Source organism: Hemicordylus capensis, chromosome 6 (genome assembly GCF_027244095.1).
Source record: "Hemicordylus capensis ecotype Gifberg chromosome 6, rHemCap1.1.pri, whole genome shotgun sequence".
NCBI lineage: Eukaryota > Metazoa > Chordata > Lepidosauria > Squamata > Cordylidae > Hemicordylus > Hemicordylus capensis.
The window spans coordinates 77,980,537-78,006,446 of NC_069662.1; the positions used below are offsets into that span (position 1 = coordinate 77,980,537).

The following is a 25,910-nucleotide window of genomic DNA, read 5'->3' on the forward strand; positions in this document are numbered from 1 at the left end:
TGCTTCTAGTAGGCACTGCAAAGGGAGGAGCAAGAATTTTAAATAGCTGGCTCTGGCCTGAAAATACTGCATGCGGCTTTTTAAAGATGCATATCATCTTTCCATGGCAGATGTCTGTTGCATGGATTTTTTATTTCTCGAAATTACTTTTCCCCATCAAGAGAGACACTTGCCCTTCCAGCACATCACACAGGCAAAAGCAGTCTCTTGTTCTTCCCCGCTCAGCCTCAGTACAGGACATGCACTGAAGTTGAAGCAGCTCTGGAAACTGCATAGAGCTGATCATATAACCACCACAATTCAGGCAAGATTGGGCTATGTTCACTGTATGTTTGAATGGACAGTTTGGATACCTAGCAGAGTGTAATAGTGAGATCAGCTGGAGCAGGGATTCTCAACTTTGGGTCCACAGATATTACTGGACTTCAGCTCCCATAATCCCCAGCCCCAATGGCCTGTGGTTGGGGATTATGGGAACTGAAGTCCAACAACATCTGGGGACCCAAGGTTGAGAACACATGAGCTAGAGAGGCTCAGAAGTGAATTGAACATCTGAAGCTGAACGTATGAAGTGGCCTCATACTGAATCAGACCATTAGTCCATCCAGGTCGGTATGATTTACCGATCTGGATGAGCAGTGGCTCTGTGGGGTTTGGGGAAAATAGTGCCGGAAGATGGAGAGTTAACCATTTCCGCCCCCCCGTGCTGTTTTCCTCATCTACATTACCTCTACTCTAAAGCTGCTGTTTGCCCCATTGGATAAAACATATGGGAATGTTTTCATCAGCAAGTCAAAGCAGCTGTGAGAGGACAATTTAGTCTAGAGAAAAGATGACAAATCCCCCACCAGTGCTGCAGTTCTTATTCAATTCACCCTCCCTGCTTTGAAAAGAGAAAATGGAAAGCTGGAAGATCCTATCCTGGATCTCCTGGGTCTGGTCTAGATTGGAAAGTGAACAACTTTTGCCTGGAATCTACCCATATATATCAGCTCTCATAGGTTGCTTTTGTAGTCCCACATCAATGTATCCCTATGTAAATAAACAAGAACATTATCTGAACTTCTGATCTGGTGCTTCTCCAGCCCCTGTTCAGACAGATGAGGTACATATCATACTCCATAAAGATAAACAGGTCTGATTTTTCTTGTGCACCCTCATTGTTCTCTGCTAGATGGGTATGTTGTCAAAGCGGTGTGTCTCTTATATTTTGTTTTATTTATCTGTTGTGCATAGCCATGCAATGCAGCAGCCAATGTGTTTTAGATCACAAAAATGTCAATTGACAGAAATTTCTCATTTTTTTAGGGCAAGTATCCATTATTTTGAAAGAAGCGGCTTTTGGTTTTGTATGAAAGCATTCCTACTCAGACAACATATTTCAAGTTTAATCAAAATGAAGCAAATTCCCCTCTCTGCTACAAAAGGTCGTCTTTGTTGCAGTGAAATGAAACAGTTCATATTTTGACATGTTTCAGTATTGTGCAATTTTCATAACTAACTTCCCCACCCCAAGTTCTAATTTTGGATGCTACAGAGTTTCACCGCCCCTAGTTTTGCAAGTAAACTAAGTAGTCTTCTCTCTAATACCATGACTGTATGTTACATTTTCTAAGCATTTTCATAATGACAGTGCATGTCTAAAAGGTACTCCTCTTTTCTTTCTTTTCTTTTAAAAAAACCCCTAGATTTTCATTTAATCAGATATAATCAGACATTTTCTTGTCATTTTGGACATCAACAATGGCAATGCCAAAATGAAGCAGCGGCCAAGGTAAAGCACCTCATCCACTGAGTCACTAGGGAGCTGTCCTCAGCACTAAGCCTTTCTCCTAGGGATGCTAGTCCTTTATACTTTCCTACTGGGAGCAGCTCACTCACCATGCAGTATTCTGTAGGTATTTTGCACATAGTGGGTGCTGATGTGCTGATATTCCAAGTGCACGCTGCGCTAGAGTGCATGTTGCACAGACACTGAAAGTGCATGATTTCACAACCATTATTTCCAGTGGCTGTGCTATTGTGCAACTCCCTCACGCACTTTCAGCATTTGCTCTAGTGCAACTTATATTTGGAAGCCACAGCAGAACCCATGGTGCACAAAACACCTGGGAACATGGCATTGGATATGAACCATGGTCTGCAAGAAGCACAGAATACCAGAGAAAAGGTTTACTGCTTCCCATGTGGGCTCATGGAAAGGGAAGCAATAATGCCAACATGCTGCCACATGTATACCTAGTTCTTCCTCCAAGAAACAATGGAGTTATCCTATGTTGTCATCACAGCAAGCCTATGAATTAAATTAGGGTGAAAAGTACTGGGGAACTACTTCTGGGGAACATTTCCTATTATATTGGAATACAAATAGAAAAAGAACAAGATGGAGGTTATCTTCTTAACTGGGGTGCAGGGAGATAAAAGACTTGTTAGAATGTCTAGGTCTTACAGATGCCAAGGCATTCAGCATTCCAATGGATATGAACTTCTTGAAGCAAGATGCAAAAAGGGAGCTTCTCCCAGACAATGGGCAACATAGGAAAGCAATTGGGAAACTTTGCTATATCGCTACAGTAACAAGATCAGACATCGTGGGAGCGGTGGGAATTTTAGGCAGGAAAGTGAGTATACCCACCTAAAATGACTGTATTGCAGTTAAAAGACTGGGTTAGGTACAGCTAATCTAAAACTTAAATTGCTAGCAAGTAGTAATCCTAGGCTAATGGGTTATGTAGATGCAGACTGGGCAGAAGACGGAACAGATCGTAAATCCACAAGTGGATACCTGTTCTTTTATGGAGGTGGAGCAATTAGTTGGTGCAGTCAAAAGCAAAACACTGTGTCTCTTTTCCTCTATGGAATCAAAATATGTGTCAGGCTTGCCAGGAGATGACATGGATACATAAATTGTTGCAGGACTTTGGAGCTGATGAACCGAAACCAACTGAATTGTTTGAGAACAATCCAAGTTGTATTTTGCTTTCACAAATGGATAAGACAAACTCTAGAACAAAGCATACTGGGACAAAAGACCATTATGTATGTGGTGTACAAAAAAAGGGTCTGGTGGAGTTGAAACACTGTCCAACAGAAAATAAGATAGCCAATGTGCTCACAAAACTATTGCTAAGAGATCATTTTCTAGAATTGTGAGAGATGATGGGAGTTGATGATCAGTGCTCAAGCGATGAAGAGTGTTGGAAGAGAAATTTATATATTATCGACTCTTAGCACTGCAGTAATTTATTTTTACTGCTATAGCATACTCTGCTGTGTGAGGACATTGATATTTCTGCTCACATCCCTCAACACTCCTCCCTCAAAGAAGCATCATCAGGGCTCAGATATGGGCAGCTCCTCTGACACCTACGCAAGTCCAATCCTCTACCCTCTAGTCAACAAGTAGTCTTACTGGAAGGCCATTTTTAGATAGAAGTGAAGGATTGTGGACCTGAGCCCCACTGCTATGCCCCAATATGGACTTTTGGCAAGCCCCATGTACACAGCTGTAATGGGGCCCAAATGTATTTTTACTGATTTTATTGCACTAAAATAGCAGCAGCACTAAATAATGTAAAAGCAATATTGAAACATCAAGATCAAAGTCCAGAGCAGCAAGACTGAATCATCTGCTAAAAGGCCAGGAAAAAGGTTATGCCTTCAACTTGTACGAAAAGGATAATAGTGTGGGTGCCAGCCCAGCATTCCATGGTTGAGGCACCACAACGGAAAAGGCCCTGGGTCTGGAGCTCTTGCTCCTTTAACCTTGTTTTGAAGGTGGGCTCTTGAAGCGGGTTTGCCCCCATGCTGCTGCTGGCAGCCGCATGGTTCCCGGTGGTTCTCACACGCAGGCAAAACTGGGCTGGGCTTCCTTAGCCCGATTTTGCCCACGCATGAGAATAGCCTCACTTAATTTCACCTAGATAAAACCTGAAATTGTGTGAAATTGGACTAGGCATGTTGGAGAAAGATAAATTTTGATAAGATCAGTAAAACTTTATCAGAGGCATTTCATAAAGCTTTAAGCCAGCACCACATTTCACCTAGAGCCAAATCTGAAGTCCTTGGAGGGTCCTGCTCAGGCAAAGTTAAACTTTCAGCATTAGTAACAAAATGGTCTTGGGGTGGTGGCAGCAAACACATCTCTAACTAAAGCAGAATAGCATCCTGCAATAATCCCATCCAAGGATTACTTCATGCAAGAACAAAACTGAAGAATGAACCTAAGGGGACCTAAAGAAATAGCCAGAATAATTGCCATTGATAAAGAATTGTATCTGAAATGCCTTGGGCCTATTGAAGACAACAGTGTGAGGCACCTGAGGGTCCCATCTCTTTTTTGTTTCAAAGCCTTTTCCCACACCCACCAATTCACAATGATACCTCTTTGGAAGCTCTCCAATGGAAGCATTTCCCCCTGAGGGCAATCATGTCATGTCTAGTTTGGCTCTAAGCTATGGAAGCTATGAAACTTACTCCTCCTGAGTAAGGTCAGCATGTGCCTGCTGCAAATAGCAATTCTAACAAGGCTTAGGCAGCTTACACACACACACACACACACACACACACACACACTTAGACTTTTGGCTGATTCCTTGATTTTGGATCTATTAGTGGAAAGGCAAGTGCTATGACAATATATACAATACATTTCTTATGCACATTTGCAATTTTGCAGCAAGAACAGTTCTGCTGCATTTTTTCTGGCTTGGCATCCTCCAACTCTGATAGCCAGCCAAGAAGATAAAACTTAAAATTCAGACTTGGTGGCAACCTTCCACATTGCTTCCCCATTTTTAGAAAATAAAAAAATTAGCCGTTACTTAGTTCTGTCTCCAGTATTAATCAAAGCACACAGACCCCTTGTAAGGCAGAGAATAGAAGTAAACCAAAAACATGTTAGTCTTTATGTTAGCAAAGCAGGAGATTAATTTTAGATGGTATACCGACAACTAAGAACAGAATTCTGTTTCTGACAGGCAGACAATTTACTAGCTCAGTTATTCTGTTTGATCCCTAATGGTCATTAAGTGCAGACATCTGCCTTGAGAAAATTTATACAAATAAGGTAAAGGTCATGTCTCCATTCTGGCATGTGAGTCTCTAACAGTGTTAAAGACTTTGGGCACAATCCTGACAGAGTTAAACATGTTTAAATTCCATCAATTTCAAGGGCTTAACTCTCCCGTTGAACTCAAAGGGACCTAAAACTGCTCAACTTTGACTTGATTATTCCTATGGGCAGTGTATGGCTGCTGGGTAATTTTATCCTTCCGTTCACAACGGTAAATTAGGCCTACAGTATATGTACTCTGTGTCACTTTCTGATGGTTGGCTTTTTTTACATTGAGGGGAGAGGCTGTGATACACACATAGCTATTTCCTATGCTGTGGACATGAGTATGGATACTTCCAGATATTGTGCTGAGTTCTTTATTATTATTGCCAATGGCACAGCCATAAGTGGTAAAAAAATAACCTCCATGTTGTTCACAAATCATTCAAGGATTTGCTGTAAGGTTCACTGTTGGTCAGAATAATGTAATCCTGACTGAAAGCAATTTGAAAAGAGGGCATTTCAGTGAAGCTGCTGTTGCCACCTCCCTCTTCCCCCGAGAAGCAATATCAGTCAAGGCATGGGGCAGATGTGTTCTGTGTAACTGCTCCACCCCCACCCTATTTCCCTCTCTTTTGGCAACACACAAATGAAACATTGAAGCTCTTCTCATGATCGGTAAGAGCTTCTTCCGGGTGGGCAGGGAGAGTGGGCTTAGCCTGCTCTCCCTGCAGACAAGCAGTCGCTCGCAGCTGGGCAGCCAGATCGGCCGCCTACACAGCTGCCGGCTCTGTCACGGAGCCGGCAGGGGCTGCGGGGATCAAGGGCCGCATGGCCCCCAGAAGTTCCAGGCTTGCAGTAAAAGCTGTCTGTGCACTGCACTGGTTAGCTGGTGCATCATGGACCCATTTCTCCCCATCCCCAGGGCAGCTTTGCAACACTTAAAATTGCTGCAAGAATTCCAAAATTCATGCTTTATAAAGCATTATGTACATGGCTGGCACTATGTTGTTGTTGTTGTTGTTGTTGTTGTTGTTGTAGAATCCAAGGGACAGAGTTGTGGTATGCAAGGACAAGGCAGTGGGTCGAATCAGGAATATAAACAGTTTAATGAGATAAATATTCTGTACAGAGAAGCAAATGCAGACTACTTTTCTATGCTCTTGCTGTTGGATGTTGTTAGCCCCGCCTCTACTCCAGGACTGGAATACAAGTAACCCATACAAAAGCTGGCCTGGATCAAGGAATGGATTGACCAAAAACACCACTATGTATGTATGTATTGGTGGTGGTGGTTGTTATGCTATTTACACACAGTCTACCAGATGTTTTTGACTGGATTTGGTACTTTAATTATCGGGCCCTTTCTAAGGCTGGTGCTGGTAGTTATTATTATTTCCTGAAGGCTACTCCTGTCAAAGTAGAGCCTTTGGTGTCCAGCAGCCGTCATCAGGCTTTGGCTGTGCCCTCTGAGCCCTCCCTCCACATCCCCCTCACATAAATATGGACTTTGGATACCTACTTTTGAAATCAAGCTCTAAATGGTTAAACTGAAACTCACCAAATTTTGATTATTCCCTCCCCCCAATGTAATTTCCACTCTAATTTATGCACAAGAGGTGGGTACACTCTGCACTTCATGATACCACGACTGAGTGCTGGGTGTGCGGAGCTTGTGCATAGAACATATATACTGAGGCATTTCACCACATACAATACAGTTCATGTGGTACATGCAATAGAGACCTGATCACAAATATAGACCCTATCAAGGCTTGGATGCAAGACCTCTTGGAGAAGCAGACAACCAGCTCTGTTCTTTTGCTGTTTTTTAGGGGATGGTATGTTTTATTTCTTCCACACACCCCACTTTCCTGACCAGTGGGACAATTCAGAGAGCCCCCCCTTTTTTTTACAGGGCCAGTCTTATTGTGAAGAGAGAGTACTGCTATTTTTGCCATGTCTGCTTGTTTAGAGAAATACAAGGAGTTATGTCTCCTAAGACCATTTTCTGTTTCTGGGTGATGTTCTGGTACATGCAAGGTTTCTGTCAGTCCCCACTTCTGGCTTTTTGGTTCTTGCTTCTTCCAGGCAGCTGCAAAATTCAGACTGCTGTCTCCTTTCCTGGCAACATTCCAACTGCCAAACTGTTTTTCCACAGACAGGCACACATGGGCAGAATGCTCGCTTTAGTCTCATGCTGCCTGATAGCTGTGCCTCGTCACTAGTCAATGCCAGCCATCAACAGCTGTTCAAGGAATATCTTCCAGCCATTATTACTCTTTGAAGAAACATCTGAGGGAACATCAGAGAAGAGGTAATCTCCTCAGTTGATGGCTAGAAGAGTAGATATGCACATGCAGCTAATGAACATCACATGACAGAGCTCACTTGTACTTCTCTCACAGGAGAACTGAGCCAAAACTGCTTATCTCGCATCGTGTGTGTGTGTGTGTGTGTGTGAGTGTGTCAAAAAGTCCCTCCCATTTTCAGTCATTTTTGGCACTCATCGCAAACACATTCATATTGTTTTGATGCTGTTCTTTTGGCTGTTGTTTTTCTCCTCCTTGTTTGCCCTCATCTCCTTGGCCTCACCTGTTCAAATGACCCATTCAGTCCTGTTGGATGTGGTGAACAATGTGGTTTTACTGATGGTATCACAACACTATGTGATGACATCCTAGAAACTCTGATAAACAAAACATTGTGGGTTTCCACAGCCAACAGGATTAAACAGCAGTGCAGGTGAAAGAGGATGAAGATGGTGGCAAAGAAGATGGGAAACTGCACTGATAAGCAGCAACAGCCAGAAGGACAAAAGGGCATTGGGTTGTACCAAATAACGTGGATGTTTAGTGAGGTATTTCATTTGGCAATTAGTTCAGCTGGCTGAATTTGCTACTTTTGAAGTAGCAAAATGAGAGAGAAATGACAGAATTTTGGACTTGACTTGAACCTTTGTACCACAGACACACCTGTGATACTCTAGAAGATGTGCCAATGAATTTTGCAGCCATAAGCCCATTTAGTACAGAATTTATTTTGTGGGGGGGATGTCTATTTTGGGAGAAAGTCAAGCTGCCATTTTTGATAGGAGTATATCAAAAACATGCAGCCTGATCCTGTGCATATTTTCAGAACTAAATTCAATAGGGCTTGTTCTCAAAGACTTGTGCCTAGAAATGCAGTCTTACTTCTAAATCAGAAGTCATCCAGAGAACACGATGACTGCTTTTGTAATCCAACCACTTTAGGAAAGTAATTGAGACAACTCTCTCCTTCTCCCTTCAAGCACAACAATTTCCCTCCCACATACCAATGAAACTCAAGATGCTCTCAGTTTTACATTCATGTAAGCAAGGTTTATTCATACTTGCCAGGAGGCTAAGCTGCTGCGGGGTGTGTGTGTGTGTGTGTGTGTGTGAGCACGCACGCCTTATGTGTAGTAGTTTCTTTGCTGAATGGTTTGCTCAGCTATGTGTTGGAAACATATGTTGACATCTGAAATGCCCTGTGGAGTCTCTTGGGTCATGAAGCCAACCAATCCCTAGACAGGAAGGATTAAGAGGGTGGAGTGGAGAGAGGGGGGGTTGACATCACATTGTTAGCTAGCCGTAGGTGAATCCATTGCTAATGCCACACAGAATGGGTTAGGACACTTTCCCAAAGAGGCGGATTTTCTTTTTCAGTCCATCAAAAATTGGGGCTGCATTTCTTGAGCTGGGGCGGGGGGGGGGGAGAACCCTCCCCGCAAGACAAAATGCGAGGTGTGAGTTTTCACTGCTGTAAGAAGACCAGCAATAAAAAGCAACCGGAGTGTTCACTGCCTCTGCTACAGCACAATTCTAAACAGGTACAATCTCTTAGGTCTTTTATTTTGCATGAGTCATTGAAAGTTGAATGAACTTATCCCACAAGATTTCCAGTAGTGTATGTAGGTGGCTTCTTCCCTCCTGTTCACAAGTGTAAAATAATCCCTCTCATATTTCAGATATGTAATGATTTTAGGGGGAAACATTGAGGGATGTTGCTGTCTTGAATGGAAGAGCACAGTCGTCTTGCCTGTCTGCAGCTGGCAGCTGCAATTTGTGGAGAGTGGGATGGAGGGAATCTGTGCAAAGTGGGACCAAAGTGCCGTATTGGCTGTTAGTTAGCCACAGTTTCTTTAGGCATGTAGGTAGACTGTCCTGACACCGCCGACTTAGTGCTACCCTTGGATTGGGGGAAGTTTTGCAAAGTTTGGACTTCTTTTGCAAGTTGGTTGCACTTATGTTTACTAAATTTGAGAACGTAAGGAAGAATCAGAGGCACTGCTCCATGCTCCCATTTGGAACATCCTTCTTTCCATTCTGCACAGAGAAACTGCAATGAAACCTCAGACCAGTTTGCCTTATTATACAATGTTAGTCTGTCATAAGTTAAACCTCTACCATTTTATTTCCAACTGTTCTTTCAAACACGGTGAATGCAAGAAATGTGGATTATAATTCTGAAAAGGAAAGGGTTTTAGTAAGGCATGTATTGTGTGTGTGTGTGTGTGTGTGTGTGTGTGTGTGTGTGAATGCCTACATACAGTATGCATGTATTCCATATAAACATCTTCCACTGTCTTAAGAAATAAGCAGATGGGATGCTTAAATAGACATTTGTATATTTGTGTGTGTATGTGTGATGTGTGTGTGTGTGTGTGTGTGTGAGAGAGAGAGAGAGAGAGAGAGAGAGAGAGATGTACTTATTTTATCTCAAGCTACATTCTTAAACCCATTTATATGTAAGTTCCACTGAAATCAGTAGTGCTTAGTTCCATGTAAACATAAGGCTTTTGACACACAAAGTCATTTCTATTAAAATTTAAGTAAATGTAAATATTGCAAAATTATTGCATGCTTCATTCTGCACTGTATTAGCTTAGGTTTTCATTCAAAATTATGGGCAGGAAAAGCACATATTCCTGTGTAAATTATGCAGAGTTGCCTTTATTTCTGTAATTTGCATAATTTAATCTGCTTTTCTACTTGTGGAGTGTCAGGAACTGCTGGGGCAGCAATGAGGGACCTCCACAGGGGAGCCAGTCAGGGTTGCAGATTGAAAGGTTCCCAGGCTTATGGAATTCTTCCAGACTCCAGGGCAACTCAAACCACCCCCTGATTTCCCCCTGGCCTGGTAAGGCTATACATGTTTCTGGGTCAGGCTTTGTTTTTGCTTGAGCAACAGTCAACTTTCTTCTCATCTGCCTGGCTCTTGCCCATAGTTCTCCCATGGGCCCCTGTGTTGGAGAACTGCCTCTCACCCTGCTGCCTCTCTAGGCTGCTTACAATACTGCATCACAGCAGCAGGACAGGCAACAAGGAAAGTAAGCAGCAGGGCACAGAAGCTCCACCCTCTGGCCATTGGAAGCCCATCTGAGTCCACTTCTGGCTTTGCAGACCAAGGACTGCCCACACAAGCTCTTTTCAGACAATCTGAATACAACCAGTGAACATACATAGGAGGGCATGAGAGCAGCTCAGCAACCTCCACCCGCTCCCAACCTATGGGCTTTCACTAGACTATCTAGATGTTGTCAGATGAATGCATTTAGTGGTTGCAGGGGCATAGCTATAATTGAGCGAAAGGGTTCAAAGTATTCTTTGCTCCTGAGGGCCCTCCAGCTCCAGCCCTCCCTATTTCCTTCATTGTCTCCCTCACTTGGGGGTGGGGGCACCAGAGAGAGGGATGAACACGGGCCCCCTGAGTAGTTGGCAACAGCACACTCTGCCCTGACTAACACATATGCATTAGAACATCTGGATGAAGTACCTATGCATGAGGGCTTCAAACAGATTTTCCACTGGATCAAGGTAGAGCCTGTTGCTGTGATGCCACCACTTTACATGTGTTCACTGTACTCTAAAGTAGGGGTTCTTAACCTTAGGCCCCCAGATGTTGTTGGACTACGACTCCCAGAATCCCCAGACATGGCCTTTGTGGCTGGGGATTCTGGGAGTTGTAGTCCAACAACATCTGGGGGCCCAAGGTTAAGAAACCATGCTCTAAAGTATGCCTGTAAGGGGCTTCTCTATAGTTCCTTCCTATATTGTTCCTACACTTGCAGGGACTCCAGATATGTGGTCCAGCAAACAAGTGTAGATTGGAGCAGAGCTCCCAATGTGATCCCTCTCCTACTCTCCATGTGCTGACTGCACACACTATTCCTGGCTGAAAAAAGACTACACTTGAACACTTATATTCACAACCATAAGGACTAGAAACCTGCCCATTTAATATGAAAGCTGAAATTTTTAGGATGATAATTCTGTGGCCAGTAACAAATGGTGTGATGTTTCTAGTCAGGCACAGAATTGCTTTATGTTCATAATCCTGGAAATACAACCATTCTGGATAAGTTATAGTTAAGGTGTTTTTACACACACAAACACACACACACACACACACCACGGCCTTCACACTCTTCTTTTAACCACATTTTCTTAGAATTAAGTCCTATTTATTTCAGTTCATCTTATTTCCTCATAAGTGTTCTTAGGATCACAAGCCCATTCCGTTTGGGCAGAGGTGGTCAATTGGTACTGTGTGGGCTAGTTCCAGCCCTCAAAGGAATTTTTTTCAGGCCCCTGATGGTTCTACTAATTGTAATCCATGGCTGATATACTGTGCAACTTTACATTCATGTTGTAATGTTGCATTTGTGCAGGTGTGCAAATTGCACTACCACAAAAATTGCACTCTCTCACAACTGTGCAAATGCAACATTATAAGGTAAACATAAAGTTGTGTGGCAGGTCACCCACTGTGTGGTTAAAAAGTTTTGAATTTAAACGTGTAAGGAAAAGAGGGGAAATCCTTTCAGTTATGCGTGCTTGAATTACAGGGGGCCCCAGCATCTTACTTTTTGTGATAGCTACCATTCTTAGCACTTTTATGGGGTGGGGGGTGCTGATTTGGCTAAAACTGGGGGGGGATTCAATGGGTGGGGGCCTGTGTATTTCACTAGTGTTACTTCATTCTTGTATAACCAGTGCTGGGGGCGGGGTGGGAGGGGATCTTCCTTCAAGTACTGGCTGTAAGAGAGTCCATTTCTGATTGTTGCATCTTTTTGGATTTTGTGTAAAATGCTCCAGCTATTACTGGGACAACTTTCCCTGCAACTGGGACGCCCATACTGCAAAATGGTGCCATTTTTCATAGAGCCAGACCATCTCTGAAGTGCTCAGATTGAGTGGCAAAACACACCCCTGGCCTAGACCACTGTCTGGAGAATAGAGTGACCTGTGAGTTGGCCATTCCTGAATAAGTGTATATACATATACTCAAATATTACATGGCATGTGCATAGAGATGTTTGTACACATGTACAGGCTTTTGTAGGCCTGTTCAACATGATGCTGTTCAGGTGTCTGTACACAAGTACAAGTTTCTGTGTGACTGTATTTCTGTTCATTTTTAAAGTGAACCTGGGTACAGCCCCCTCAAATGCAGGATACATATAGGAAGTGTGCGGACAAGCATTTAACATAGTGAGCCTGTTCTCATGACGATATGGGGGTGGGATGTAGGGGAGGCAAGTTCCTACCCTGTCCCTCCTAGACAACCCAAGCCCCTACTTGGGTTTACTTACCCAACCCACACACAACTAGGCTTCTGTGCACTCTGTGAGGGAAATAAAAGTTGAGCTGGGTGCTCCAGTAGCCCACAATGCATTGTGTGAGTAGCAGAGAGGCAGCCCTTAATACAGCAACAGCTCTCCTCTCCGTGGCCCTGCTTTCCACCTGACTCCATGGTTAATATGGCCACCGGCAGTCTGGGAACAGCCTAAAACACACCAGCTGAACAGATGACCAAAATGACCAGGATGAAAATGAAGCTTGCCCCACCTCACTTTTAACTTGGGTAGTTAATCTGGGCTACCCAGGTTTGGCATTGCTGGATGGGAGGACTCCTGCTGCCTTAGACAACTGCAGGTTCCTGGGTTAACCCTCTCCTACCCAGGTATCTGTGGTTGTGAGAACAGGCTCAGTGTGTGAATAACAGTACATGTGTACAGCTCTCTACATATATACACTGTACACTGTTGAACGCAATGTGTGAATAGGGCTATTCATAGCTTGTGGGCCCCCAGTACCACAAGCCATGCCAGGGATATGGAGTAGGGCCAGAGAAACTGATAATGTTGTGGGGGCATGTCAAATGCTAAAGTACTTTCCAGTATTACAGGTCAGGCAGGGATCACTTACCTCAGAGGCTGAGACAGTATTCCTATGGCAATGGTAACATATACTCAGGCCCTTACGAGTCTGAGCATTAGTCAAAGACATCACCAATCTTTTCTCTGTGATCGGGGTGTATTTATCTTATCTCTACTTTTTAATCCCATCTTTCCTCCAATGAGTTTGGGATGGGGTATGCAGCCCCGCTCCTGGTTTTATCCATCAGAATGGTTTATCTGAGAGGTAGTGACCTGTCCAAGATCACCTAGTGAACTTCACGGCCAAACAGTAATTCAGATCGAGATCTTCATGACAAGTCCACATTCTGTCAACTACATGGCAGTGGGCTTTCGTTTGGGAGTTAGATATTCACAACAAGGGCAGACCAATCATTGGGTGAACAGGTTCATAGAATCCAGGCCCTTCTGCATCCAGGAGCCATCGAGGCCAAGCTCCCCCTCCAGCTGGCCAGGGCTGCCACCCACCTGCTGCCACCCCATGCCACTGGCCAGTGGCTACCCACAGCTCCCAGGCCCCTCCTCCTTTAATTGGATGAGCTCCCAGCTGATGGAAAGAGGGTGTGCACATGCTCCACATGGGCTGATGGAAGGAGGGCAGGCTTGGCCTCCCCATGGGCTGTTGGAATGGGTAAAGGGATGCTGCCATGAAGGGAGAGCCTACTCATGTCGGCCCACTTTCCCCTCACTATGCTCCTGATTCATAAGGTAGGATTTAAGCAGCCCTTGGAGGTGTGATGAGGGTGTCATATCTGCTGCATGAATCCCTGTCAATTTGATCACTATACTGACACTTGAAATCAAGGGGAAACTTGCAGGGAGATCAGGTGCTTTCTAGAAAGTCTGCATTATAGGCTTTGTCATCTTGGATGCCTGTGTATCTGATTGGATGTTTAGCCCCCAGTCAATTTATTTGAGGAAGTTACTGTGGAGGAGAGCAGCTGATAGAATATTGGGGGAAATGGCTCAAAACTACTAAAAAACAAAAATCATTTTTCCAGTATTGTTTGAATAATTATCCCCATTAAATGAATATTTTGAGGCAAAAATGGCAAATATATTCAGATCAGCTCTAACCTAAAACTACTAGACATATATGTAAAGAATGTTTTGAAATTATGTATGGTTGGTCAAGTGCTATGATTTAACACTCCCTCTCTTGAAGAAAAATCAAGTCCTTTATTTGTTTAGAGTATTTCTAAAAATAGTGCTCATGGTTTTCCTGAATAGCCATCCTCTGACTAATTTGCATTCATATTTTTTAATTTCTTATTTAATTTCATTGGGTTCCTGTAGTCAAAAAGAATGGGCTGGTTATTTCAAGTCAATGGCCTCATCCACACATAACTCAAAACCAGAGGTGACGGGACCTCCGATTTCAAAATCTGTACGTCCAAATACGGGCAACTGCAGTCACAACAGAAAATGGACCCACAGTTTCCCTCCCTGGACAGTGATTTTGTTTCAGTTTTTGTTTCAGAGGTCTGCTGCCCGGACCTCCAGTTCCATGGTGCCAGTGTTGCGCCCAAACGCTGGCACTGCAGTCTGATTGCTTTGCAACCAGAGTTGAGGGAGAGAGCTCGCCCTAACTCTGGTTGCTATTGGCTGCCAGGGCTGTCCTTCAGATAAGAAGGAAGTTCAGTCAGCCAGTTAGGAACATAGGAACATAGGAACCTGCCATATACTGAGTCAGACCATTGGCCCATCTAGCTCACTATTGTCTACACAGACTGGCAGCAGCTTCTCTAAGTTTGTAGGCAGGAATCTCTCTCAGCCCTAGGTTGGAGATGCCAGAGAGGGAACTTAGAACCAGTCAGCAAGACTCCAGAGAAGGAGCTCTCCTGAACGTCCGAATTTGGATGGGAGAGCAGGGGGAGGGGGCGCGGCTCTGCGTTATGTGTGAATGCGGCCGATATATGCAGTTACCTTAATTCCCTACCTCTTCTGTCCTTTCTCTTGAGCCAGCGTTCCCCCTTGCGTTGCTCCCTTCAAGTTTATTTTGCTCAAAGCACTGCCTGTTCTGCATTCTTCCTCCAGCCACCTTGCCCTTTAGTTTCCTTACTTCCCAACATGCTGTTTTTTGTTCTCCCATCTGAGGAACAAACAAAATGCATCAACTATGATGCCACATTAAGAACGTTTTTCAAGGATGAAACATGAGTTGTTCATCTGGTCACAGCAACAGATGGCCAAAAGGAAAACACAAGTTCGTTCAATTACAAGGAAACGTGCCCAGATGTCCTGCCTTTAGCATCTTCCTGCACTTTCCTTTCCTGCCTTCTCTTACTAACCTAATTACCATCTTGCATGTGCATTTGTGTGGCATTTGTGCATGTAAGGGACAGATCTGATGATTGAGATATAAAACCTATTATATCCGCTGTGCAGAAGCTTACTTCTTTCTGAGTCCGCCTGGGCCACTTTTTATGATAGGAGATGTGCTTAGATGGGGTTAGAAACTTAGATTATACATGTTGGCTTGAGGGCAACTTGTTCATTTCATACAGCTTCTTTTCAGGTATTGCTAATTTTTTTGGCTTTACAGTGCTAGCTGACAGTATCTCTTGTAGTACAGAGACTGAAAACCTTCCACATGACAACCCACAAAGATATTGCTACCAGATCAATGCCTGCATGCAACTGTAACTAGCATTCAGTTTCTTTGTGTGTCCAGATAAGTTGAAAGACCTTTCTTGGATAGGAAATCAACATACAGGGGCTGGTGTTGAGGATTAATAGTAACTAGCCGACCCTGCACAGAGCATCTGTGTGGTGCTTTGGGGCCAGCTGTTTCCCCCTCCCTCTTCCTCCCAGCCCGGTCTCTCCTCTCTTCCCCTTCCCTCCAGCCCCGCACTCTCCAGCCCTCCTCCCCTCCTGTTCCTCCCACACACAGAGCCACGGTGAGTGGCCAAGAAGGGCCCTATTGCCGCCTGCTTTTCTCCCCCCCTCCGCCCGCCCCCTGCCTGCCATCGCCTTTCTCTCCCCCTGCCCACTGCCCGCCGCTGCCTTTCTCTCTCCCCTCCTCCACCCACCGCCACCTTTCTCTCCCCCTTCCTCCGTCCACCGGCCGGCCACCACCAGCACTTTCTTCCCCCTCTCCTCTTCAGTCCTCCTCACTTTGGAACTCTCACAGCGTGTCGTGAGAGTTCCGCTGCCAAATCCTGGGCACGCATGTCCCAAGAGAATTCAATATATAGATTTTCAGCGGTCTTGGAAGACATTGCTATCCACTGTACTCACTTCTGCCATGATATCTCTGCCTGTGCCTTAACATGCTTAGACATGCCCTAAAAAGGCATGCCCATAAAATGGAAAATGGTATTGATGGTGGTGATGGCAGGGGCATATTATGCTGATTTCTACTGAACTGGATTCAGTGGTCCATGTAGCCCAGTGTTATTTGCTCTACTTGGTGGCTGCTCTGAAAGGTCACAATTAGAGATTTTTCCATGCCCTACTACCAAAGCTTCTTTCTAAGAATCCTCTGCATGTGGATCATGTGTGCTACTGCAAATGTGGCCCCTTCTGATTTTGGGGGCCTTTCTGATGTTGCCTTAGAGATGGAAGAGCCGCCACAGCATGTTTCCCTTTAACATCACTCCAGTAAGTCAGGAAACTTCCAGTCATGTGGAAGGAGTCTATGATGTGGCTCCTTCCCATGCTGGGGATCTCATAAGCTTCCCTTAGGGAAAGTAGGCTAAAAACAGCATGACTTCCTAACATGTTCCTTTTTGTTCTTCCATGGGAAGAACAAACAAAATAAATCTAACTATGATGCCGCACATGACGAGTGTTTTGAAACATCAGTTGTTCATCTGTTCACAGAAGCAGATGGCCAAAAGGAAAACACAAGTTTGTTAAATTGCAAGGAAACTTGCCCAGATCTCCTTCCTGCACTTTCCCTTTTTGCCTCCCCTTACCCATCTGATTACTATCATGCTGTGTGGGTAGGGAGTACCAAGCTTGCTTTGTAAGGAGGTTGTTTTCAAGAACCCAAAAATTCTTGCTGTGCTGCCTGTTCCAGCAGCAGTGCTTGCAAGCATTCCCTACACAAATTAACTCAATCTTAAGGTGAGTGTCCATTCCATCACTCCACATTCCCATTGTCTGCTGAAGGAGAGTCGTGTCATTGGGGTGAGTCATATGGTGAGTAGTGTGGTGTTTTTGGTTAATCCTTGATCCAGGCCAGCTTTTGAATGGGGCTTTAGTTACTTGTATTCCAGTCCTGGAGTAGAGATGCGGCTACAAAATGGCCAGCAGCAAGATCACTAAAAAGCAGACTGCACTTGCATCTCTGTACATAAGATCTATTTCATTAAACTATTATCATTCCTGATTCCACTCCACTGCCTTGTCCTTGCCTACCACAACTCTTTCTCTTGGATTCTATAAGTACCTGCAAATGTTACTAGGGTTGCTTGCTGTGGGAAGACTACTTTAGGCCTTATTTGTGTTTTAACTCTCAGCTTGTGCCTAATCCTAGTGTTTTACATTGAGGACATTCGCAATCAAAAACTGTGTTCTACCTGGGTTTGGTTGCTGTGTGTGCTCCCAGTTTTTGCTTGTGTGGAAGCAAGGTAGGAGAAAAAGCTACCCAGGTTTCCCACCTATCTTGCTTCCACACAATCACTTCTACCCTAGTTTTCCTCTTACGTTGCTTCCACACAATGAAAAATTGGGAGCACATACAGCTTCCAAACCTGGGTAGAATACAGTTTTTGATTGTGTGAATGACCTCATTGACTTCCAGAGTCTGTGTGGGTGTATAACATATTGAAGTTGTTGTTTCATTAAAATGCATCTATTAAATACCTCTTATTCAAAATACACAAAGCATTGTACTATAAAAGCACATGAAAACAGTTCAAAAATTCAACTAACAATTCAAATGCAAAAGAAGTGCATCATGATTCAGCAACAACAGTAATATGAAAACAAAACCACAGCCAAACCCAGGGAAAGCTTTCTGAAACAGCCAAGATTTCATTAAACAATAAAAAGAGTACACATGTTCTTATACATTGAACATGAATGTATACATGTCCAATGGCTACTAGTCTGGTGGCTGTGGGCCACCTCCAGCCTCAGGGGGAAGATGGTTCTAAGTACCAGTTGCAGGGGAACAACAGCAGGAGAGAGGGCATGCCCTTGGCTCTTGGCCTGTGGGCTCCCCAGAGGTATCTGGTGGGCCACTGTGTGAAACAGGTTGCTGGACTAGATGGGTCTTATCCAGTAGGGCTGTTCTTATGTTCCCCTAATGGGGAAGGCAGGACTGAATTCTCATCAGTACTGGAGATGAGGCCTGGAGGGTGCCAGGGGATGGGGAGGAAAAAGGTGGAGAAAAAGGCAGCTCTTGAGTATGGAACTAGGACTTGAAGCAGCACCTTGAGTTGGATGTAGAAGCCAATGGCAGGCTGTACCAATAAGCAAGAGTCGCTCAATATGCTCTCTGAAGCCTGCTCTAGCTAAATGTAGAGAGGCTGAATTCTGTACCAGTTTCAGCTACTGAAGAGCCTCTTAGGGCAGCCTCAGTGCAGAGCACACTGCAATCATCCAGTGTGAAGGTCACTGAAGCACAGATGACAAAGCAATGTCCAAGAAGAGGAGTCCCACCCAAAGATGATAAAACAGACCTGGCTGCTTTTTTTCACCTGTGAATAGCAGGAGAGGAGACTGAGGTTTGTGGGCTATGAGACGTGAGGAGGACACTGTAGGGAACTGGGGAGGAAGGCTGGCTGCTAAACGAAAAAGGCAAGGGAAGAGCCAGCAGGAGAAGGAGGAACTTTTAGCTTTCCACTATGTCAGCATTACCATTAACGACCTCCATGCTGGATATTTCCCTAATTTCTGGGCTCCCTCCATGATCTCCCACAAGCATACATCCACGTTAAAAGGATTCCTTAAAATCAGAAGCATTGCCCAGCCCTTAAAGCAACAACAACAACAAAAAAAAACCACTTTTGCTTTATCAAAACAGTCTGCTTATATTACTGACCTTAAAAAAAAAATCTCAGCAATTACACATGACCTTTGGTGAATCAAGACACACAAATCATACCTGTTTATTCTAGCAGGCAACAGAAAAGCCCGCTTTCTCAAATGAACAACAAATATATTTATTGGTATAGGATTACTGCCATGCATTAATTTAGTCTTATCCCATGGCTATATATGTACGCACAATTATGATTTATCTGCCCTTGAGGAAAGAGATTCCAGACAGTGATCATTGTTTCAAAAAATGGGAGAGAGAAGAGGAATATGTTTTCCTACACATTGTAAATGTCTATTACTGCTATTCCCCCTTTCCTTCTATTTTTGGCATGTAATGCTGAAACACCCATTATCTCTAATGTTATTGTGGAAGCCGGAAAATATCTCATGTTGCTGAGAGTTTGGAGCTCTGGAAATGAGACCAAGACCACAAAGGAGGTTAATATCCCTTGTAGTTTACCTTTTATGGTGAACAAGCAGCACACCATGTAGCAAAAAGGAAGCAGGACCATGTCTAAAAGAAACATAAGATAGACACCAGCAACAGTCACTGGAGGTATTTAACTTAATTTAATTTAATTTAATTTAATTATTTGATTTAATTTAATTATTTTATTTTATTTATACACCACCTGACTCCAAAAGCTCTAGGCGGTTCACAAAAACAAACACACTAAAGACAAAATAAAACAAACTTAAAACAGCAATTGAAAACAATTTAAATCATTCAAAGATTACTAACAGAGATGGTTAAAAAATGTGTCTTAAGGGCTCTTTTAAAGGCTGATAAAGATGTTAAGCCATGGATGTCTATAGCAGGCCTGCTCAGCTTTGGTCCCTCATGCTGTGTTTGGACTACAGCTCCCATAATCACCAGTCATAGTGGCCAATAGCCACGGATTATGGGAGTTGTAGGACAACATCTGGAGGAGGACTGAAGTTGAGGAGGCCTGGTCTATAGGCCATTTCACAGCCCAGGAGTGTCTACAGAGATGGCCAGCTCCTAAATCACCGCCAGATGGGCTGGCAGCGTACAGAGACAGGCCTTATAATGACATCAGGACATGAGGCAAGTTGATCTAGGCATGATTATCGGCACTGGAGAAACAGAGATATGGTGAGGGAGTTGGGAAAGTATGCTACCTCAGGGGTTGCTCTACATTACTTGCAGTGGCAGCTCAAGACTGACACAGGGCAACAAATGTAGCTGACGCAGGGCAACAAATGCAGCCCCTCATACATGAACCCTCTTTTCTCCTTTCCCCCTTTTCTAAAGTGGGGAGCAGGATGGCATCTTGCCGCCTTGCTGGCGCCCCAATAATCTGCTGCCTGAGTCAACCATCTCACTTCACCTTATGGAAGAGCCGCCCTGGGCCACTTGCACCAGCATAAGGTTACACCTACCAAATGAGTGATGTCGTTATTTTAAAAAACACAACACACTCCAATTGTATGGCACAGCTTAGGAAAGAGACATCAGCATGATTAATAAGCATCCTTTTGACCCCTGGATGACAGAGGCCTTGTGTCAGATGGTACATTTGTCTCTTCCTAGCAGCCTGCTTCTAGAAAGATTGTGTGTAGATGGATCTGTGATGTCATCATGACACGGCTGTTGCCATGTGATGATTTGTGCCTTTCACATATGGTGAATGTGGAGGCAACATTGGTGAATGATATTGTGATTGGGTGGTGAAAGTTGCCAAGGTCACTGTGGTTGTGACTGCCAGTGTTGCTTTGTAACCCTTTTTCTACTGCAGTTACTATGGCCGCATTCGCACGTAACATAGAACTGCCGTTGAATAGGTACGTCCGAATGTGGGAAACTGCAGTTGGGTGAGGCAACGAAACTGAGGGTTCAGGATAGGGACTCCACTCTAAACACTTGGGCTTTAGTGAGGTTCGTTACCACAACCTGAGGTTCTAGGCAGCCTGTGGTACATCCAAATTCAGAACCACAGGCTTCTGGCACTGAAACTGGAGCGGAGGCCACAATTCTGGCCTGATTGGCTGTGCAGGCTGTCCTTCTGTCAAAGAGGAAGTCTGTACAGTCAGCTCCCCACCTCTCTGCAGTCTCACTGACTGCAGAGAGGCATTTCTCCTGAACGCCCAGATTCAGGCTAGAGAATGGAGGGAGGGGACCCACAGTTATGATTATTATGTATTCAATTTCTATACTGCCCTTCAAAAATGGCTCAGGGCAATTTACACAGAGAAATAATAAATAAATAAGATGGATCCCTGTCCCCAGAGTGCTCACAATCTAAAAGAAACATAAGATAGACACCAGCAACAGTCACTGGAGGTACTGTGCTGGGGGTGGATAGGGCCTTCCGCATTACATGCTAATGCAGCTGAGTTTAGATAGATAGAACTTCATTTTGGTCATAGACTAGCATATCCAGAGTTTGAGTTTACTGCTGGGAGCATGCGATTCTGAATACCTCATGCTAGTATTAGCCCTGGTGTGTATAGGAAACTTCCTTCTACTGAGTCAGAACATTGGTTCATATAGCTCAGTACTGTCTACACAGACCGGCAGCAGCTTTTCCAAGGTTGCAAGCAGGAGTTTTCTCTCAGCCCTATTTGGAGATGCCTAGGAGGGAACTTGGAACCTTCTGCATGCAGATTAGGAATGTACACGTGCACTCCCAGGAGGTGGTGGGGGGTTACCTTTAAGGAGCAGGGAGGGTGCCCGTCCCTCCCCACCACTTTCCCCCCTCCAGAGCTCTCCCCAAAATAGTTGACACAGGGCCGCAGCGTACCTCCTTGCAGCCCCGGTCAGCATTGTACCAGAAGTGGCCGACGCACGTGCCCTGCTTCCAGAAGGTCCAGAGTTCAATCCCTGGCATCCCTAGTTAAAGAAGCAGGGCCAGGAAAGATTTCTGAGTCTTTTGAAAGTTGCTGCTAGTCTGAGGACACAGTATTGGCTCAATCAGGGGTAGGCAACCTTGGCTCTCCAGCTGTTGTTGAACTGCAACTCCCATCATCCTAGTCACAATAAATTGTGGCTGGGAATGATCAAAGTTGTAGTTCTACAATAGCTGAAGAGCCAAGGTTGTCCACCTCAGGCTAGATGGGCTTATAAAGCAGCTTCATAAGTTACTATACTGAGCTTGGAAAGCTTAAGGAGCCTATTTTACAATGAACAGCCTGATCTTAGGTATGTTTTCTCAGACAGGATTCTACCCAAGATCAGTGAGACCTACTCCCAGGTCCAGGCTTGCCTGGACGTTTGTTGAAGGAGACTTATGTTTCTGCCTTGTTAAACAAGCTCCTATATTTTTCTTCAAGATATTATTCCTGTCTTCTCCTGTTCTTCTTGTTGACTTTCCCATTTAGATATGTTGAAAGTGGCATCTTATGTTGGTGTTTTTCAAAGTTTCTAGTTTTAGAAAACTGTTTTCACAATTGCTTTTCTGCCTAGGAGCTCTTTCATGTTGTGAAAATTGCTGGGATATTATCCAAGCTGTTCACTTGGTTAATGTGGGGGTACTGGTGTTGTCTATTGGGCCTCACCAACACATTGGCCTCATTTGCACATAATGGGAAACCTGAGTTAAAGGGGCCAGAGGTTGCCAAACCTGTATGTCTGAATGCATGCAACTCCAGTCCCGCATGGAGAGCAATCCAAGGTTTTATTCTCCAAACTCCTTGGTTTGTAGTGAGTTTCATCACTCCTACCTGAGGTTAGCTGCCTGCAGTACATCCAAATATGGAACTACAGGCTGGGCTGTCTGAAACTGGAGTTGAAGGAGGAAGCTCCTCCCTCTCTCCAGCTGTGATTGGCTGTGTGAGCTGTCCTTCATGCAAGAAGACACACAGCAGTCCCCCCTCTGTTTTTCAGTCTCCCTGACTGCAGAGAGCCTCCTCCTCCATTGCCTCTGAATGCGGACAGGAGAGTGGGGTGGGGGTAGGGAGTGGAACCACGTGCCCGTTGGACCCATGGTGCCACATTATGTTCAAATGTAGCCATTGTATGAACCTAGAGTGCAGATTGGAACACATTCAACCCTTCTGGAGCTGCGCATTCCAGGGGAAGACTGTTCGCGATGGATAAGATTTCGTTGTGGTACTTGTCTACCATTATGGATGTTCTCACCGAGGAAGCACTTATAAGTTCCCAAGGAATTACACTGTTCCCTGGAATACAGTTTGAAAAACCACTGTATTATGCAGTAGAAAACATTACTAGTGGATTACTGTTCACTGGAGCTATAAAATATTGACAGTCTATGGAAAGCTAAAGGTGAGTGTAGTCAAACATGTGCCTTGGATTTCAGCAAGGTTGATTTTAATAAGCTCAGAGAAGTAGGGTGGCATGGCTGGATAAATTAACAGGGAAGGAGCCCAGAATGGGTGGGGGCTCATTAAGAAGGAATTACCAAAGGCACAAACAATGCCAACAATATGGAAGGCATCTCAAAAAGCCAATGTTGCTGCTCAAAAGCTTAGTGGTTAGCTGAACATTTTTAAAAGGACATGTATAAGTAATGGATGGATGGACAGATGAGTAGCCCAGATTAGTAGGGACAGTATCAAGAAAACTGAAACTCAGAACAAGCTGGCAAGTTGCCTCCTCCCTGCCCGGATTAATGGCTGGATTAATGTGGAACAGCATTGATTGATTTATATCTGTATAAACTCCTCACCTTCTTCAACCCCCACCCCACCTCCCAGAAGACGCTCATGTAGGCAAATTATTATTGTTCCAATCTTCAGAAAGGGGGAAAAGAAGGATCTGGGAAACTACAGGGTCAGTCTGACTTCACTAGGGAAGATACTAGAACAGATCTGAAGCTATAAGTAGAAAACTCTATCTATGGTAGCTGATCTGCACTAGCAGCTCCTCACAAGGATAATGGGTGGCCACAGCAAGGCAACGACCCATTTGCAGACTTGTACACGTGTTGTATTTCTATGGAACAATCAAGCTTTTTAAGTATAGCCACATGGATAGGCCAAAAGCTGTTAATGCAAACCCTCATTCAAAATTTTAATAGTGTGTCTAGGCTATCTCAGCAACAATAAGAAGCTTTTCTGACCAAGAAGTAGGACTGGAGAAGACCCCTGTCTGAAACCCTAGAAAATTGCTGCTAGTTAGTGCAAATAATACTAGATGGAGCAATGTATATGCACAGATGTATATGCGCAGACTTTTACTGAATTTCCTGTTTTTGGAGTTAGGAGGAGACAACATAAGACTTGTGTTTATCTAAACATGGAGTTGGGTTTCAGGATATTCTAGGATACATTTAGATGTGATACTAAATGTACGGCTGCCACTAAATGCAGCTATTCTTCTCCCAACTGTCATGTCTAGAAGAGCATCCCCATGTGATTGCATTACAGCATTCCATGGTGCCCATTCCCCATCAGGCAAAGATGTTATGGAGAGGAAGTGGGGCGGTAAAAATGAGATTGCTGTTTTTTTGCAGTAGCCATGCTTTTAACATACGTTTTTACCAGCCTTTAACTTGTATTATGTCATACAATATTTTGTATAGTTTGTGTAAGCATTTTTATTCATGTATCAAATCTGCATTTGTTATTATATGCTGGTGGAGACTCTTGGCAACTCCTCACTTCCCCCAAATATTGTCAGTTGCTTTAAAATGTTTAATATGACCCAATTCCTTTGTTCATACCAATGAAAATACATTCCTGTTGCATTGGATTTGTTGCCAGAATGGACTTAGTTATTGGAAATCAGCATTTCTTTTGAAGTTTCCAGTTTTCAAGCAAGTAACCACAATGGGGATCTCTGCCAAGGTTCAGTTCATGTTTCTCCTTAGTACAGTATGTGATACATGGCAAAATTCTACATATTCTTCACAGATCACTACTACTACTGATATACCACTTTTCAACAGAAGTTCTCAATGTGGTTTACATAGAACAAGTAAATAAAATAAGATGGTCCCCTGTCCTCAAAGGGCTCACAGTCTAAATATAAGGTAGACACCAGCAACAGCCACTGGAGGGATATTGTGCTGAGGTTGGATAGGGCCAGTTATTCTACTCACTACTAAACATAAGACAATCACTTAGGTTTAAGAACATAAGAATTGCCGTGTTTGATCAAACCAAAGTCCATGCCCATGCTTGAGACTGGCGTAACAAGGGGCCCTGAATTAGGCTGCAAGGCCAGATTTGGACCTGGGGTCAGCCGAGGCTTGGGTACAGGGCCAGAAAGTAGGTGATGCTAGGAGCAAGAACAAGGAGAGGGCTGGGGCCAGTGATTGGAGTCAGAAACTGTCCTAAAATGAGCTCTACATGAAGCAGTTGTACCAGGCCCTGAATGAAGGGTTTATATAGGAGTCTGACACCTCAGATGCACCTTCCTGGAGAATCTGTGTTGGTCTCCTTTTCCTCCTGAGTAAGCCTATTGGGAGGCAGCTAGTTGAGCACTTTACCTCTGATGCTGAGCTTGGCCTTGGTTCAACATTGCCTCTCCTCTTTAGATCCCTGTAGGTGATGGAAATGTCCTGGGGTGGGATAGGACAGGAGTTTTGCTGGGGGGCAGTAGATCCGCAGAGCTCCTGGGCTCCACCAAAGCAGTGACTACAGGAGAGGCAGGTTCAGAATTTCTTGGATCTAAGGGGCTTGTGTTAGGGCTGAGGGTCTCAGCTGGGA

At 44.2% G+C, this 25,910-nt stretch overlaps 1 protein-coding gene across 1 annotated transcript in view; it reads left to right on the forward strand.

The window, feature by feature from the left end:
• Positions 1-8,851: 8,851 nt before the first annotated feature.
• Positions 8,852-25,910, forward strand: part of TNS3 (tensin 3) — a 420,724-nt gene continuing 403,665 nt past the window's right edge. Inside the window, exon 1 of the mRNA XM_053262003.1 lies at positions 8,852-8,909. The gene's annotated coding sequence lies outside the window, so the exon portion shown is untranslated. The remainder of the gene's footprint in view (positions 8,910-25,910) is intronic.